Source organism: Rana temporaria, chromosome 10 (assembly GCF_905171775.1).
Source record: "Rana temporaria chromosome 10, aRanTem1.1, whole genome shotgun sequence".
Lineage (NCBI taxonomy): Eukaryota > Metazoa > Chordata > Amphibia > Anura > Ranidae > Rana > Rana temporaria.
This window is the reverse complement of record NC_053498.1, coordinates 30344749-30361370: the sequence shown is the minus strand read 5'-3', so window position 1 is coordinate 30361370 and position 16622 is coordinate 30344749. Positions and strand designations below refer to the sequence as shown.

Genomic DNA, 16622 nt, shown 5'->3' with positions numbered 1-16622 from the left:
TACAGGGTACCATCCATCTGTACAGCAGGAGCTGCCATCCCAGCTGCAAAGGCAGCTACTCAATTGTCGGGTCTCTCTGTATAGTGCAGGAGCTGGTTAGGGTGTCCCCCTCTCCCTTCCTCTAGTGTATGGGGGTCTCAGGCTTACAGGGTACCATCCATCTGTACAGCAGGAGCTGGTTAGGGTGCCCTCCTCTCCCTTCCTCTAGTATATGGGGGTCTCAGGCTTTTAGGGTACCATCCTTCTGTACAGCAGGAGCTGCCATCCCAGCTGCAAAGGCAGCTACACAATTGTCGGGTCTCTCTGTAGGCTCCAGAATCCGGGCTACCTTCGGGTGCAGCAGCTGGTTAGGGTGTCCCCCTTCTCCCCTCCTCTAGTATATGGGGGTCTCGGGCTTTCAGTGTACCGTCCATCTGCACCAGGAGCTGCCATCCCAGCTGCAGATGCAGCTACACAATTGTCGGATCGCTCCTTACTCCAGGCTGCCTTAAGGTGCAGGAGCTGGTTAGAGAATTAATTTTCCCATCCCTCATAGCATATGGGGATCTGAGGGTTGCAGGGTACCATCAAGGCTAGGTGGCCAGGCCAAGGCAATTTCCAGTAGCATCTTACTATCTATTGATGGAGGTGGGGAGTCCTTGCAGATGGGAGAAGGGGAATCCATGCAGCATTACTACTCTTGATGAGAAGACCACCTACAGTCTATCCCCCATTTAATGATCCAATGCTGCAAGGGAGCGCTTGCCTGTTGTATGGAGGCATAGCTCATCTGTAAAGATGTGACCTAAATTTTTAGAGCCTGTTGCCCTAGTCTCCTGCTGGCAAGAATTTCCTGTGCCTGCTTCATATGACACTGCATAATAGCATATGATACCATAGCACAAGGCTGACCATAGTGTCAGTGCTGAAAGAGGAGGGGGGGTTGCATTTAGTCTGAATATGCTCAACAGAGCAGGTAAGGTTATGGCACTATTGACTTGCTAATTGCTGCCTGGACGTATTAAATAAACTGTTGGCTTCCCCATGTGTTGCCATTGTGGAACCCTAGCAAATAGATGTTTTGCCATGCTGGAATGCGATAAGTCTATTGGTTTCCTCTTTCAATATTTTTATTACATTGGTCAAGATCAGCAAATACACATGAACATGGTCATCAGTTCTTTACAGATCATATGTTGCTTTACCAATTTAATATTCCATTCTTATTGTATCTTCTAATGTGGTAATATGCTGTATACCCTTATTAATACTATTGTGCATACTGTATATGGCAATGCAATTTATGTTATGTAAGTGTATACCTATTGCAACAGTTGTATGGCATGCCCAATGTATGAGATGTAACAGATTTTGGAGCACTGGGTTAGTGGTATTTTGCATGCATATGCATTGGCTTTTGGGATTGACAACTGTTCATGCATAGCCTAAGGTCTGTGGTCTTCCTTCTACTGTAATGCCAGTAGAAGTATTTCCTGTCTTGGTGCAGTGATTGCAGCCTGAATGCCATCTGTTAAGGTTGCCCCATGAAGTACAGGAAGAGTTACATGCCAATTCTTCTGCTAATGCCTTCTGTAGCCTTTATAAGTGGAATGTAATGGTTGCTTTCATGCAGATCTGCCTATGGCTTTAGTGAGCTGTCCATGGTGCTGAAATTCATCTCACTCTCCAGGCTAGACTTGCAGCATAGCCCAATACACTGCAGGATTCTAGAGCAGCTTTCAAGCTTGGGTTTGGAACATTGCCTATCTAGATTAGAGGATATCCACCTGTAGCATTTTGCCATTCAGTGCCTATTGAGTTTGCTTGCTTAGACCAGCAACCTGTAGCGATTTTCTCATGCAGACTTAGCCCTTCAGTGTTTTTGATTGCTTGCAATTTTGTATCTAGAAGCCAATAGGAAGGACCATTTTTATTTTTTTTGCTTGCTAGTTCAGCATTTTCTAAATTGACAAATATATATGGCATCAGCTATATATTCTGCACCACTTATCTTGCCGTAAGTTAATGTTGATTGTGCTGGAATTTGAAGTTACTTACTTTGAGTATATCCTTTAAAAGACTACAGTTAATATTGTCAACAGGATGTGTCAATATTTCAACTTGAATGTAGGATATGTCAATATTTTAACATGTATATGTGTGGTGTGTGCGTGTGTGTATATATAAACGTGTGTGTGTATGTATATATATAATATATATATATATATATATATATAGTTTGTGTGTGTGTGTGTATGTGTGTATATATATATACATAGTTTGTGTGTGTGTGTATATATATATATATATAGTTTGTGTGTATATGTGTGTGTGTGTATATATATATATATATATATATATATATATATATATATAGTGTATGTGTGTGTTTATATATATATATTGTGTGTGTGTGTGTGTGTGTATATATATATATATATTTGTGTGTGTGTATATATATATATATATATATATATATATATATATATATATATATAATGCACAGTTTTTTGTTTTGTTTAATTGTTTTGTTTAATGCTAAGTCTCAGTATCTGATGCTTAATTCTTAATACCTTGTGTTAATTCAAATGAGTTTCTTTTCTTTAGCTTTTCCGAAATACTGATCACACCAAAAGAATTATTTGCGGAATATTTTGACAGATGTGTCTTTTGTTTGTCACACTGTGATCCTTTTATTTCACATGATACATCTTTTGTCTAGAGATTTCTCGCCGGTTTTCCATGTCCTTTCTGTAAAAATGAGATTACTTTTTTTTATTATATATAAAAAGAGATGCTCTGTTTTATGCTTTTGTTCTAAGTCTCTCTGATACATTTGCTGTCGTTAACCAATTATAGCAATAGACGACACAGCAGTACAAGTAATCAAGAGAGTCTTAATGTGTTTGTTGAGCATGTTGCATGATGATTGTTTATAGCAGCCGCTTTATATGATTGTTTTTATGCTTTTAATACCAGAATAGAAGGCAATAGGCTACGCAGGTTTGTGATCAAAGTATAACGAGAGAGTTAGCAAGTAGTGAGTACCAAAAATACAAAAAAAGATGGAGAAAGGGGTAGGCAAGTCTTCTTTTCAGTGCAGGAAAAGTGTAAACATATTGCTATGACCATGTATGACATCATTATTACTTTTTGGAGATTACAGGTAGAAGGTTAATCTTTGATAAGATAAACTTGTATGAGTACTTGATGTGAATACAGACTAGAATGACAGGAGAGAGAGATAGATGGGGATAGGTTGATGGGGATAGGTTGATGGGGATAGGTTGATGGGGATAGGTTGATGGGGATAGGTTGATGGGGATAGGTTGATGGGGATAGGTTGATGGGGATAGGTTGATGGGGATAGGTTGATGGGGAAAGGTTGATGGGGAAAGGTTGATGGGGAAAGGTTGATGGGGAAAGGTTGATGGGGAAAGGTTGATGGGGAAAGGTTGATGGGGAAAGGTTGATGGGGAAAGGTTGATGGGGAAAGGTAGATGGGAATAGGTAGATAGTGATAGATATAGAGAGACAAGTCATGTGGAGAGAGAGAAAGGGAGATAAATAGATAGACTAGATAGTTAGACCAGATGGATGGTTAGACCACTTGGATGGATAGACCACATAGATCAGGGATCCTCAAACTACTGCCCTCCAGCTGTTGTAGATCTACACATCCCATGAGGCATTGTAACACACTGACATTCACAGACATGACTAGGCATGATGGGAATTGTAGTTCCTGAACAACTGGAGGGCCGTAGTTTGAAGGCATGGATGGATAGACCACTTGGATTGGTAAAGACAACTTGGATGGATAGACCACTTGGATGGATAGACCACATGGATGGATGGACCACATGGATGGATAGACCACATGGATGGATAGACCACATGGATGGATAGACCACATGGATGGATAGACCACATGGATGGATAGACCACATGGATGGATAGACCACATGGATGGATAGACCACATGGATGGATAGACCACATGGATGGATAGACCACATGGATGGATAGACCACATGGATAGATAAGGGGGGATAGGAAGATATATTTGGAGAGAAAGAGGGATTGATTACATAGGTAGACAGATGGAGGGATAGAGAGAAATGGGAATGGAGAGAAAGACAGAGGGGGAGATCGAGAGATAGATACAGAGAGAAAGGGAGATAAATAGATATTGAGGGAAAGGGAGATAGATGACAGGGGTAGATACATATGGAGAGAAAAGGGGGATGGATTAGAGAGGTAGATAGAATAATAGATATAAAGGGGAAAAAGGGGAAGATGGATAGAGATTGAGCGTAAAGGGAGATCAATATTGTTGTAGGAAGTATGATAGGTGGATAGAGTGAGTGGGATAGATGAATGGATGGATACATAGATAGATATGGAGAGAAAGGGGGATAGATTAGATAGGTAGATAGAGGGATATATGGAGAAAGGGGAGATGAATAAATGGATAGATGGATATGGGATGCAAATCTGGGAGCTGTTTTATTTGACCCTCCAATTCGGAGATTTATACAGCTTTACCGCTCAGAAGAGCCCTGTCTGACTGGAAAAAATACACACTTTTTCTTTCCTGCCGTATAGTATCATCTACAGGTCTTCTCCTCTCCCCCACCATGACTGAAAAGTAAGGCCACTTCTAGACAGGCATTCCAATCGGGTCCGTCTGTCAGTTTTTCAGAAAAACTGTATCCGAAGGTCCATTTGTCCCTATGGACAGGTGGGTGTCAACTAACTTGTGTCCATTTAGAACTGGCTACCTCTGGGTTCAATCAGGCCTGACTAAAAAGTATTGAAGCAGATTCTGTCCTTTTCTGTTTCTTAGGCCTCGTACACACGACCGAGGAACTCGTCGTAAATGAAACATCGTTTTCCTCGACGAGTTCCTGGTCAGGCTTGTCGAGAAACTTGACAAGCTTTCTTTGCGTACACACTGTCAAGACAAAATCTCCTCGTTCTAAAACGCGGTGACGTACAACACATATGACGGCAGGGGAAGCTGCTTTTGCTAATCTCATGTTACTGCGTGTTAAGTAAAAGTTTGGTGAGAGACGATTTGCACTTTTCAGTCTGTTACAAACGCTACTTTTACCGAAGGTGCGCTCCTGTCTCATACTTTATTCTGAGCATGCGCGGGTTTCTAAGCATACACACCATTGTGTTTCTCGTCGTAAACCAGCCCGACGAGGAACACCACAAGGAAGTTGAGACTCCCGTCGAGGAAAAGGAGAACTTGTTCTCTTTTTTTCTCGTCGAGTTCCTCGACAGTTTTCTCGAAGAAAAACATACACACGACCGTTTTCTTTGGCAAAAAAGCTCTGCCACCAAGTTTCTTGATGGATTCTGTCGAGGAAAACAGTCGTGTGTACGAGGCCTCAGAGTGGATTGCAGGTAGCCGGATGTAAACAGACAGTGGAGTCCATTTACTCCTATCAGCATGCTCCCTGAAGTGCATCAAAACTGATTGGCTCCTTGTGCTGTTTCTCCCTCTTCCATTCTGAGCTGTGCTGTAGAATGACTGTAAAAGGTTGATACAAAGTTGAATTCAGGTACTTACACTGCATGCATTACAAATGCATTAAATGATATGTTAATACAGAGCTGCATTAATTAATGTGTCTTTTTTTTACAGTGCCTTGAAAAAGTATTCATACCCCTAGTCATTTTCCACATTTTGTTACGTTACAACAAAAAACGTAAATGTACCCTATTGGAATTTTAAGTGATAAACCAATACAATGTGACACATAATTGCAAAGTGGAAGATACATGATAAATGGTTTTCAGTTTTTTTTTGTAATATGTGAAAAGTGTGGTGTGTATTTGTATTCAGCTCCCTTTACTCTATTACATTTGACTAAAATCTAGTGGAACCAATTACCTTCAGATATTATCTAATTAGTAAACAGAGTCCACCTGTGTGTGTAATTTAATCTTAGTATAAATACAGCTGTTCTGTGAAGCCCTCAGAGGATTGTCGGAGAACCTTGGTGAAAAAAACAGCATTATGAAAGCCAAGGAGCATGCATTAAAAGCCAAGGAGCACACCAGACAGGTCAGGGATAAAGTTGTGGAGAGGTTTATAGCAGGGTTAGGTTATGAAAAAAATATCCCAAGCTTTGAACATCTAACAGAGCACTGTTCAGTCCATCATCTGATAATGGAAAGAGTATGGCACAACTGCAAACTTACCAAGACATGGCCATCCACTTAAACGGCCTGGCAAGGAGAGCATTAATCAGAGAAGCTGCCAAGAGGCCCATGGTAACTCTGGAGGAGCTGCAGAGATCCACAGCTCAGGTGGGAGAATCTGTCCACAGGACAACTATTAGTCATTCACTCCACAAATCTGCCCTTTATGGAAGAGTGGCAAGAAGAAAGCCATTGTTGGAGGAAAGCCATAAGAAGAAGTTTGCAGTTTGTGAGAAGCCATGTGGGGGACACAGCAAACACGTGGAAGAAGGTACTCTGGTCAGATTAGACAAAAATTTTACTTTTTGGCCTAAAAGAAAAACACTGTGTGGTGGAAAACTTACACTGCACATCACCCTGAGCACACCATCCCCACCGTGAAACGTGGTGGTGGCAGCATCATGTTATGAGGATGATTTTCTTCAACAGGGACAGGGAAGTTGGTCAGAGTTGATGGGACGATGGATGGAGCCAAATACAGGACAATCTCAGATGAAAACCTGTTAGATTCAGCAAAAGACTTGAGACTGGAGCGCAGGTTCACCTTCCAGCAGGACAATGACCCTGAACATACAGCCAGAGCTACAATGCAATTGTTTTAGATCAAGGCAAATTGATGTGTTAGAATGGCCCATTCAAAGTCCAGAACTAAATCCAGTTGAGAATCTGTGGTAAAACTTGAAAATTGCTGTTCAGACACTCTCCATCCGATCTGAAAGTGCTTGAGCTATTTTGCAAAGAAGAATAGGCAAAAATGTCAATCTCTAGATCAGGGTTCCTCAAACTACGGCCCTCCAGGTGTTCAGGAACTACAATTCCCATCATGCCTAGTCATGTCTGTGAATGTCAGAGTTTTACAATGCCTCATGGGATTTGTAGTTCCGCAACAGCTGGAGGGCCGTAGTTTGAGTATCTCTGATCTAGATGTGCAAAGCTGGTAGAGACATACCCAAAAAGACCTGCAGCTGTAATTGCAGTGAAAGGCGGTTCTACAAAGTATTAACTCAGGGGGGCTGAATACAAATGTGCGCCACACTTTTCACATATTTAAAAAAAAATTGAAAACCATTTATCATTTTCCTTCCACTTCACAATTATGTGTCACTTTGTGTTGATCTGTCACATAAAACCCCAATAAAATACATTTATGTTTTTGGTTGTAACATGACAAAATGTGGAAAATTCCAAGGGGTATGAATACTTTTTCAAGGCACTGTATGTGCCTGTAGTGGAATACTCTACTGTAATATACAGTTCAGCTGAAAATTGTTACCATTGTGGTCTGTGTAATATTCCTGCGGTGCTTATTAAATGGGGAAACAGACGGAGCCTTGTGACTTGCCGGCTCTCAGGCACATTTATGTTTCGATATTTAACAAGCATCAAAGGAGAACATATACTATCTACATAATGGAAATGCACACATTGGTATTCATAGTCCATATTCATTCTATGTGACCAAAATGTAGTGTAATGCCGCGTACACACGATCGTTTTTCGGCATGAAAAAAAAAGACATTTTTCAGCATGTCCAAAAAATGACGTTTTTCCAACTTCATCATTAAAAACGATGTTGCCCACACACCATCGTTTTTGAAAAATGATGAACAAAGCTCGGTGACGTACACCACGTACGACGGCACTCTAAAGGGGAAGTTCTATTCGCTGTTGGGATGCTTTTAGCTGATTCCTTGTTAGTAAAAGACGATTCGTTCTTTTTTGTCTGTTACAGCGTGATGAATGTGCTTACTCCATTAAGAGCGGTAGTTTTACCAGAACGAGCGCTCCCGTCTCATAACTCGCTTCTGGGCATGCGCGGGTTTAAAACGTCGTTTTTGCCCACACACGATCATTTTTTTTTTACAACACGAAAAACGACATTTTAAAAAACAACATGAAAAAATGCAGCATGTTCGAATTTTTTTTTGATGTTTTTCAAAAGCCGACAAACGATGTGAAGCCCACACACGATCATTCTAACCACTTAAGGACCCCTTCACGCTAATATACGTCAGCAGAATGGCACGGCTGGGCACATCAATGTATAGGTACGTTGTCCTTAAAGCCCAGCCGTGGGGTCGCGGGTGTGACCGTGACTGCGGGACTCGCGGACCCGATCGCCGCTGGAGTCCCGCGATCAGTCCCCGGAGCTGTAGAACGGGGAGAGCCGTGTGTAAACAACGGCTTCCCCGTTCTTCACTGTGGCTCCGTCATCGATCGTGTCATCCCTTTTATAGGGATACACAATCTGTGACGTCACACCTACAGCCACACCCCCATACAGTTGTAAACACACTTCAGGGAACACATAACCCCAACAGCGCCCCCTGTGATTAACTCCCAAACTGCAACTGTCATTTTCACAATAAACAATGCATTTTAAATGCATTTTTTGCTGTGAAAATGACAATGGTCCCAAAAATGTGTCCAAATTGTCCGAAGTGTCCGCCATAATGTCGCAGTCACGAAAAAAATCGATGATCGCCGCCATTAGTAGTAAAACATATTTTTTTTATAAAAATGCAATAAAACTATCCCCTATTTGTAAACGCTATAAATTTTGCGCAATACAACCGATAAACGCTTATTGCGATTTTTTTTACCAAAAATAGGTAGAGGAATACGTATCGCCCTAAACTGAGGAGAATTTTTTTTTTATATATATATTTGGGGGATATTTATTATAGCAAAAAGTAAAAAATATTGCATTTTTTTTAAAATCGTCGCTCTATTTTTGTTTATAGCGCAAAAAATAAAAACCACAGAGGTGATCAAATACCACCAAAAGAAAGCTCTATTTGTGGGGAAAAAAAGTTTAAGATTGGTGAAGGTTTTTTTTTTTATATACATTTTTGCTCAGTTTTTTAAACCACATATAACCATATTTTATATAGACATAGAATTTTAAAGTGACATGCAATTTTGTGCAGGTGTAAATCAACTCAGATTCCCCCTTTCCCATCTAAATCGTCTATAAAGTATTATTATTAGAGATAAAGACTCCAGGCAAATAGAAGAACACAGTTGATGTGCAAATTCTGTATAAGAGCTGTTTTATCTGCCAAAGGATTTGAATTTCCGTCCATCCAGTCCTGAGATTTACACAGATCTGTACAGCTAGGATGGTGACATGGTATTTCTCTGCTGCAGCTATGCAAAAGTTTTGTCCCCCCCCCCCCCCACTTGCCGAAATAGTGAAGGAGCAGCATTGGTTTACTTCTCACCTAACTCCTAATGCTGCCCTTCAGGGCCGTCTATAATTTTGATTGGGCTCTGGGCAAACATTTTCTAATTTTCTTGCCTTCCCCCCCCCCTCCTTCATTCTGAGACATAGAAAAAATAGCAGGTAGACTCAAAATCAGTTTACAGATCATGCAACGATTGCAATTGTTTGCCAGAGGTTACTGGCTGGTTGCTAGAGGTTACAACATATCATTTATGCTTGCCAATTGGTTGCTAGAGGTTACTGCACATTATTAGCGCTCACTGATTGGTTGCTAGGGGGTTACAGCACATCATTACCACTTGCTGATTGGTTGCTAGGGGGTTACAGCACATCATTACCACTTGCTGATTGGTTGCTAGAGATTAAATCAGATCACTACTGGTTGCTGATTGGCTGCTACAGGTTAATGCACATCATTACCACTCACTGAGCAGTGAAGCAATCACAAATAATTGAGCAAGTAAAGCGGCACATTAAAACACATACTACAGGAGAGGGTCAGAGAGTGCAGACATACTGCTTGAGAGGTTCAGAGACTACGCACATGCTACAGGAGACAATCGGAGACTACGAACATGCTACAGGAGACAATAAGAGACTACGAACATGCTACAGGAGACAATAAGAGACTACGAACATGCTACAGGAGACAATAAGAGACTACGGACATGCTACAGGAGACAATCAGAGATTTGTACATGCTACAGGAGACAATTAAAGACTGCAGACATGATACAGGAGACAATCGGAGACAGCAGACATACTACAGGAGACCATCAGAGACTGCAGACATACTACAGGTGATGGTCAGAGAACTTTCAGCATTGCACAGCTTTACAGTTGAATAACACAGCTCAGGGTTTCTGCAGTCAGGCATTTTATGGGTGTAAGGACATACCTGGCCAGCCAAGCTCATTGCATAAATTCAGAGGTCTGTGGGCGGTGCTTCCACTCTCTGTGCTCACTACAACTGCTCCACCCTGAGCATACAGGCTACATGGGGCGGGGTAAGAGCATCAGTAGAGCTCCTGTCCTGCCCCTAGACCTCTGTATTCCCCAGCCAGTATAGAGGGGGCGGGGCCAGGAGCTCCACTGACGCTCCCACTCCGATCACTGCTCTCACTACAGCCGCTCTGTTCTGAGCATACAGGCTACATGGGGCGGGGTAAGAGCATCAGTGGAGCTCCTGGCCCAGCCCCCTCTCTGCTGGCTAGCGTGGGAATACAGCCTCCCGTGTCCTCTGTGCACTCTGCAAAGCCGTCATCAAAGGCCCCAATTCATGGATAGCACAGGCCCCCCAACAAAGATTGGGGCCAGGGCAGATCCCCCATTTGCCCTGAGCTAAAGATGGCCCTGCTGCCCTTAGCTTTTCTAATCTGAGTATTGTGGTGCAGAAGATTACAGAAGCCAAAGTCACTAAAATGTTTTTTTTTTTTGTGAATACATAACTGCAAGATGTTTTGCCATTTGAAGGGTATAATATACGTAGACTTGTGGGGGGTCCCCCTTGACATCCGTACCAGATCCTCATCAAGGATAGGGGTCTAGTACAGTTTTTCTCAACCTTTTCAACATGGAGGAACCCTTGAAATAACTTTCTGGTCTCAGGGAACCCCTGCTAAAAATGACTAAATCTACAACCCCTGATACATTAATGTGATGGTCAGTGGGAAGAATGCTCCTTACACTTGTGGTCATTGGGAATAATTACCCCCCTATGGGTAGCTAAAAGGATCAGTGTTGTCAGTGGGAACTTATCTGAGAGGCCGAAATTGCTCAAGGAACCCCTAGCAACCCTGGTTGAGAAACACTGGTCTAGTATGTATTTTAGGTGAAACCTCATGCTTTTTTTTTGTAGGCCCTTTCTTTACCATCTTTACCATCTATATCTAGGATAAGGGTATGGTATTGATAGAGGAAGCAGCCATCTACTCTCCTTTACTGGCAAAATATATATATATATATATATTTTATAAATCGAGTTTTGCTGTAGTAGATTGTATACATTAAAAAGATGCATCACTTCACATGCAGGTTAGGGGCATCCCTCAGGCATGTTACTAAAAGCAACTTAATGATTGCACATTAAGGCCATTTTCACAATGAGGAGTTTTTCAGGAGGTATAGCGTTAAAAATATCGCCCGGGCCTTTCACACTGAGGCGATGCGCTGGCAGGAGAGAAAAAAATCTCCTCTTTGGAGCGGTGAGGCCTTGTACACACGACCGAACTTGTCCGCTGAAACTGGTCCGCGGACCAGTTTCCGCGGACATGTCCGACCGTGTGTACAAGGCCTCACCGCTCCAAAGAGGAGATTTTTTTCTCTCCTGCCAGCGCATCGCCTCAGTGTGAAAGGCCCGGGCGATATTTTTAGCGCTATACCTCCTGAAAAACTCCTCATTGCGGACAGGTTTCCAGCGGACAAAAGTTTCTTAGCATGCTAAGAAACTTGTCCGCTGGACATGTCCGATGGTTAGTATGACTCATCGGACATGTCCGCTGGTTATGACGTATAACCAGCGGCCCGAAATCCCGCGCATGCGTCAAATTGATTTGACGCATGCGTGGAAGCACTGAACTTCTGCGTCAGAGAACGTCGGTGTTGTATACGTCACCGCGTTCTCTGTCCACGGGGATTTTGGTCTGATGGTGTGTACACACATCAGACCTAAACCTCCCAGCAGACATGTCCGATGAAAACGGTCCGCGGAACATTTTCATCGGACATGTCTGGCCGTGTGTACAAGGCCTTAGAGGAGCGGTCTTATTATTTATAATCCTAATACCTCATATCCTTATCTGTTTGTACTTTGGTTTTTAGTTGGACGGATTTGTGTACACACGATTGTATAAACCGACATAACAGATTTATTGCCAGTTGGTGAGCATGAAGCAATTGTCTGATGGATCATACACACGGTCGGATTATCCGACACAACACATCCATCAGACATACAAAAACATGGAATATCTAGGCTCAGACAATTATGGCCATAAAATTGGATCGTGTGTACGAGGCTTTAGAGACATGAGGAGTGGGGAGGGTATTTAGTAGTCCTAACACACTTCCTAACCTAGACTGCACCTCTTAACCCGGCTATACATGGTTTGAAATTCGGCCAGGTCAGCAGGGACTGGCAGAGATTTTATCCATGTATGGACAGGCTTATTTTTTACATTCCATTACTGCCATCAGCCATAGCTGTTAGCAGAATTAGGTGTGTTGCGCCTACCGGAAGGCTTTCCCCCATCTAGGGGCGGACTGACCATTTGGGCACTGCCCGAGGGCCCCGTGCCACTAGGTGGCCCCATCAGGGTTGCCAGCCTCAGTAAAAGCAGGGACAGTATGTAAAAATCTGTGTTTTTTTTACTTCTTTTCCTGAAATGTCCCTTACCGACATCCTTTTGGTCTAAAAATCCCAAGATAATAGCTGCCTGGCCTCTCCAGTACCTTTTCATTGTGTGTATGTGTATTCTGTGTGTGTATACTGTGTATGCATACTGTATGTGTGTGTGTGTGTATACTGTGTATGCATACTGTATGTGTGTATACTGTGTATGCATACTGTATGTGTGTATACTGTGTATGCATACTGTATGTGTGTGTGTATACTGTGTGGCCCCATAATCTATTGCCTGGGGGCCCCATAATCTCCTATTGCCCAGGGGCCCCATAATCTCCTATTGCCCGGGGGCCCCATGAGTTGTCAGTCCACCCCTGCCCCCATCAACATCAGTCAGTGGTGGAAGAAAATAAGATTGTGTCATCCTTGGGCTGCATAAGATACAGTCCAGTGAGTGAGCATTGCTATCCTAAGATAGAAAATGTGTTCCTGACAGAATCACCAGATTAAAATCAAAGGAGAAAAAGGATTGGAGCCACCACATCTAAGAATTGGAGAGCTGCCATATATAAAAATTTAGATCTTGGGTTTAGTTGCACTTTAAGTGAAAATATTTCAGATGAGTCAACTTTTGCATTGTTTATGTGCTATTGCAGTTAATGAATCGGGCCATTTAATTAATATATTGAAGCCAAGAGAAAATTATTGTAGCCAAGATAATACAGGAGGAAACAAGCCTGGAAAACATCTCGCAAAAATGTTAAGGCGTAATAAGTCACTAAATTATATAGAGAAGATACAGAATGGAAGAGGAGAAATGGTGAATAAAACAGTTGATATTGCAACAGAATTCCAAACATATTATAGTGCATTATATGCAATTAGAAAGGAAGATACATATAAGGGGAAGGAGAAGAGGAAGGAAAAAACACAAGAGTACTTAACTGCCAAAAATACACAAAACGCCTGACCGCTTTGGAAGCAGGGATTACACAGGAAGAAATTAAAAGAATCATTAAAAGAAACACCCACTGGGAAATGCCCTGGACCAGATGGGTTCACCATCAAATATTATAAAAAATTCCAGAGCCAATTGACCCCGAGGCTATGTGATTACTTTAACCAAATAGGGGAAGAAGAAGAAATGCGATACAAATCTTTAATGGCCCACATCACCATAATACCAAAACCTGGGAAAGATAAGACATTATGTTCTAGTTATAGGCCTATAGCATTACTAAATGTTGATACAAAACTATTTGCAAAAATTCTAGCCACCCGACTAAAGGACCTAATGCCAGATTGGGTTAACCCAGACAAGACCAGGTATATACCCGGAAGAGAAGGTAGAGATAACAGCTTAAAAACTATACTACTACTGCAGGAAAACAAGAGAGTAAAATCCCCAGTTCTACTCCTGTCAATAGACGCTGAGAAAGCATTTGACAGGGTAGACTGGGGATTTATGATGGATACGCTTCAACATCTGGGAATGGGACCTAAAATTAGACATTGGATACAAAATCTGTACAGTTGACCAATGGCAATGGTCAAGGTTAATAGTAAACTGTCATCTCCCTTTGAAATGTATAATTGGACCAGACAAGGGTGCCCGCTCTCGCCACTTCTATATGTACTAACGCTGGAACCTTTTTTGGCAACTCTTCGAAATAATCCAAAAATAGAGGGGGCGAGAGTAGGCGAAGAAAAACATAGGATAGCGGCATACGCCGATGATATTTTAATGTATATAACTAACCCAAGGGTGACCTTGCCAAATAAAGCTAAGGAAATAAAAAAGTACGGAGAACTTTTGAACTTCAGAATAAATCCCATAAAAACAGAAATCCTAAATATAGGACTGGAGAAAAAAGAAGAACTTGCGTTGCAAAAACAATATTCATATACGTGGGTGAGAGGAGAGCTAACATATCTGGGGGTTAAATTGACATCTACAGTAGATGGCCTGTATCTTGCCAACTGTATCCCTCTGCTAAACGAGATAAAAACAGATCTAAAAAAAAATGCAATAAGAGCACTGTCATGGTTAGGAAGGATAAATGCTTTTAAGATGGTTACCCCCCCAAAGATAACATTATAAATTCCAAATGTTACCCATAGATATCCCACAGAGTTTCTTTAAGACTATTAAAACAATGCTGATAAAATATATATGGAAAAACAAAAAAGCAAGAGTAAACTTTGCAACATGAACAAGAGGAAAAAAACACAGAGGATTAGCAGCACCGGATATAAAGAGATATTATAAGGCTACGATCATTGCACGAATGGTAGAATGGCGAAACAAGCACAAAGAGAATGAAAAAAAAAATTATTAGAATGGAAAATAGTATAAGTAAAACTGCACTACACAAAAACGTATGGATACCACGAAAGTATAGAGTGTTGGATGTAGACACGCACGAACTAACAAAGAATGTTTTCAAAGTCTGGGATCTAATACTCAAACAGAATAAATGGATTTATAATTCACCTTTAATTTCACTTACGGGAACAATTTTTTTTATACCGGGGAAAAGGACACGATTTGGAAATAAGATGGGGGCTGCACAAATAAAGGACCTTATAGAACAGTGAAAGAAAAAAACATTCTTGGAGATAAAATAAAAAAATAGGTGGGATATCAACCACTGGGAATATATACAACTAAAACATCTTCCTTATAAATTCAATACCTATACCTTTAAGAGATGAAAATAAATTAACCCCCTTAGAGAGGTTGTGCTCTACGCAAACCCCAGTAAAACACGTGATATCAAGAGTATATCAAATTCTGACAGAATCAGAATAAGGAAAACCTTATTTCATAGTGAAATGGGAAAAAGAAATAGGCAAGGAATTCGAGGACCAACAAGTTGAAAGAATAATATCATCCGTACATAACACCGCAACTGAGATGAATACAATTGAAATGAACTATAAATGTATTTCAAGATGGCATAGGACACCCGAAGTGATCCATAAATTTAATAAAGATAAAACCCCACTGTGTTGGAGAGAATGTGGACAGATTGGAACAACTACACATATATGGTGGGACTGTCCAAAGATAAAGGAATATTGGCAGGAAATTCGGGAACTTGTGGAAGTAATAACTGGAGAAAAGATAGCTTAATAGCATACAAGCTTGTGTGTTCCATAAACCAAAAGAATCAAATACAAGATACAGGAAAACATTAATCCCACCATTAATAAATGCTGCAAAAGGACTAATACCAAAAAATTGGCTAAATAAAAAAAAAACCTGACATAAAAGAATGGTTTGAAAGAGTTGGAAACTACAACAGGATGGAATATCTATGTAGCTGCGATGTGAGCCAACTCAATAAACATAATAAAAAATGGAGACAGTGGAAAGACTTTAAAACATCGGAGGAATATTTTGGGAAAATAATGGAGAAATAGAAAGGAAGGAACAAACCATTATTTTAAATAAATAAAATGAAGTAAAAAGATAAATATAAAAAACAGTATAGATGACCACAAATGATGCGAAACTGAAGTAGAGACAATATTTATGAATAAATAAAATCATGAGCAAGTCTCTTGCTGTGGTTGAGTCTGACGTGGTTTAAAAAAAAAAAAATGAATCGGGCCATTTAATTAATATATTGAAGCGAACAGTGCAGAGAAAATTATTGTATCCCACCTATTTTTTTTTTTTTATCTCCAAAAATGTTTTTTTCTTTCACTGTTCTATAATGTCCTTTATTTGTGCAGCCCCCATCTTATTTCCAAACCGTGTCCCTTTCCCTGGTATAAAAAAATTAGTTTCCGTAAGTGAAATTAAAGGTGAATTATAAATCCATTTATTCTGTTTGTGTATTAGATCCCAGAC

The 16622-nt window shown here is 40.9% G+C and overlaps 1 protein-coding gene across 4 annotated transcripts in view; it reads left to right on the top strand.

The window, feature by feature from the left end:
* The window catches only part of SYT3 (synaptotagmin 3), a 344959-nt gene that overhangs the window by 1150 nt on the left and 327187 nt on the right, over positions 1 to 16622 (top strand). The window lies entirely within an intron of this gene.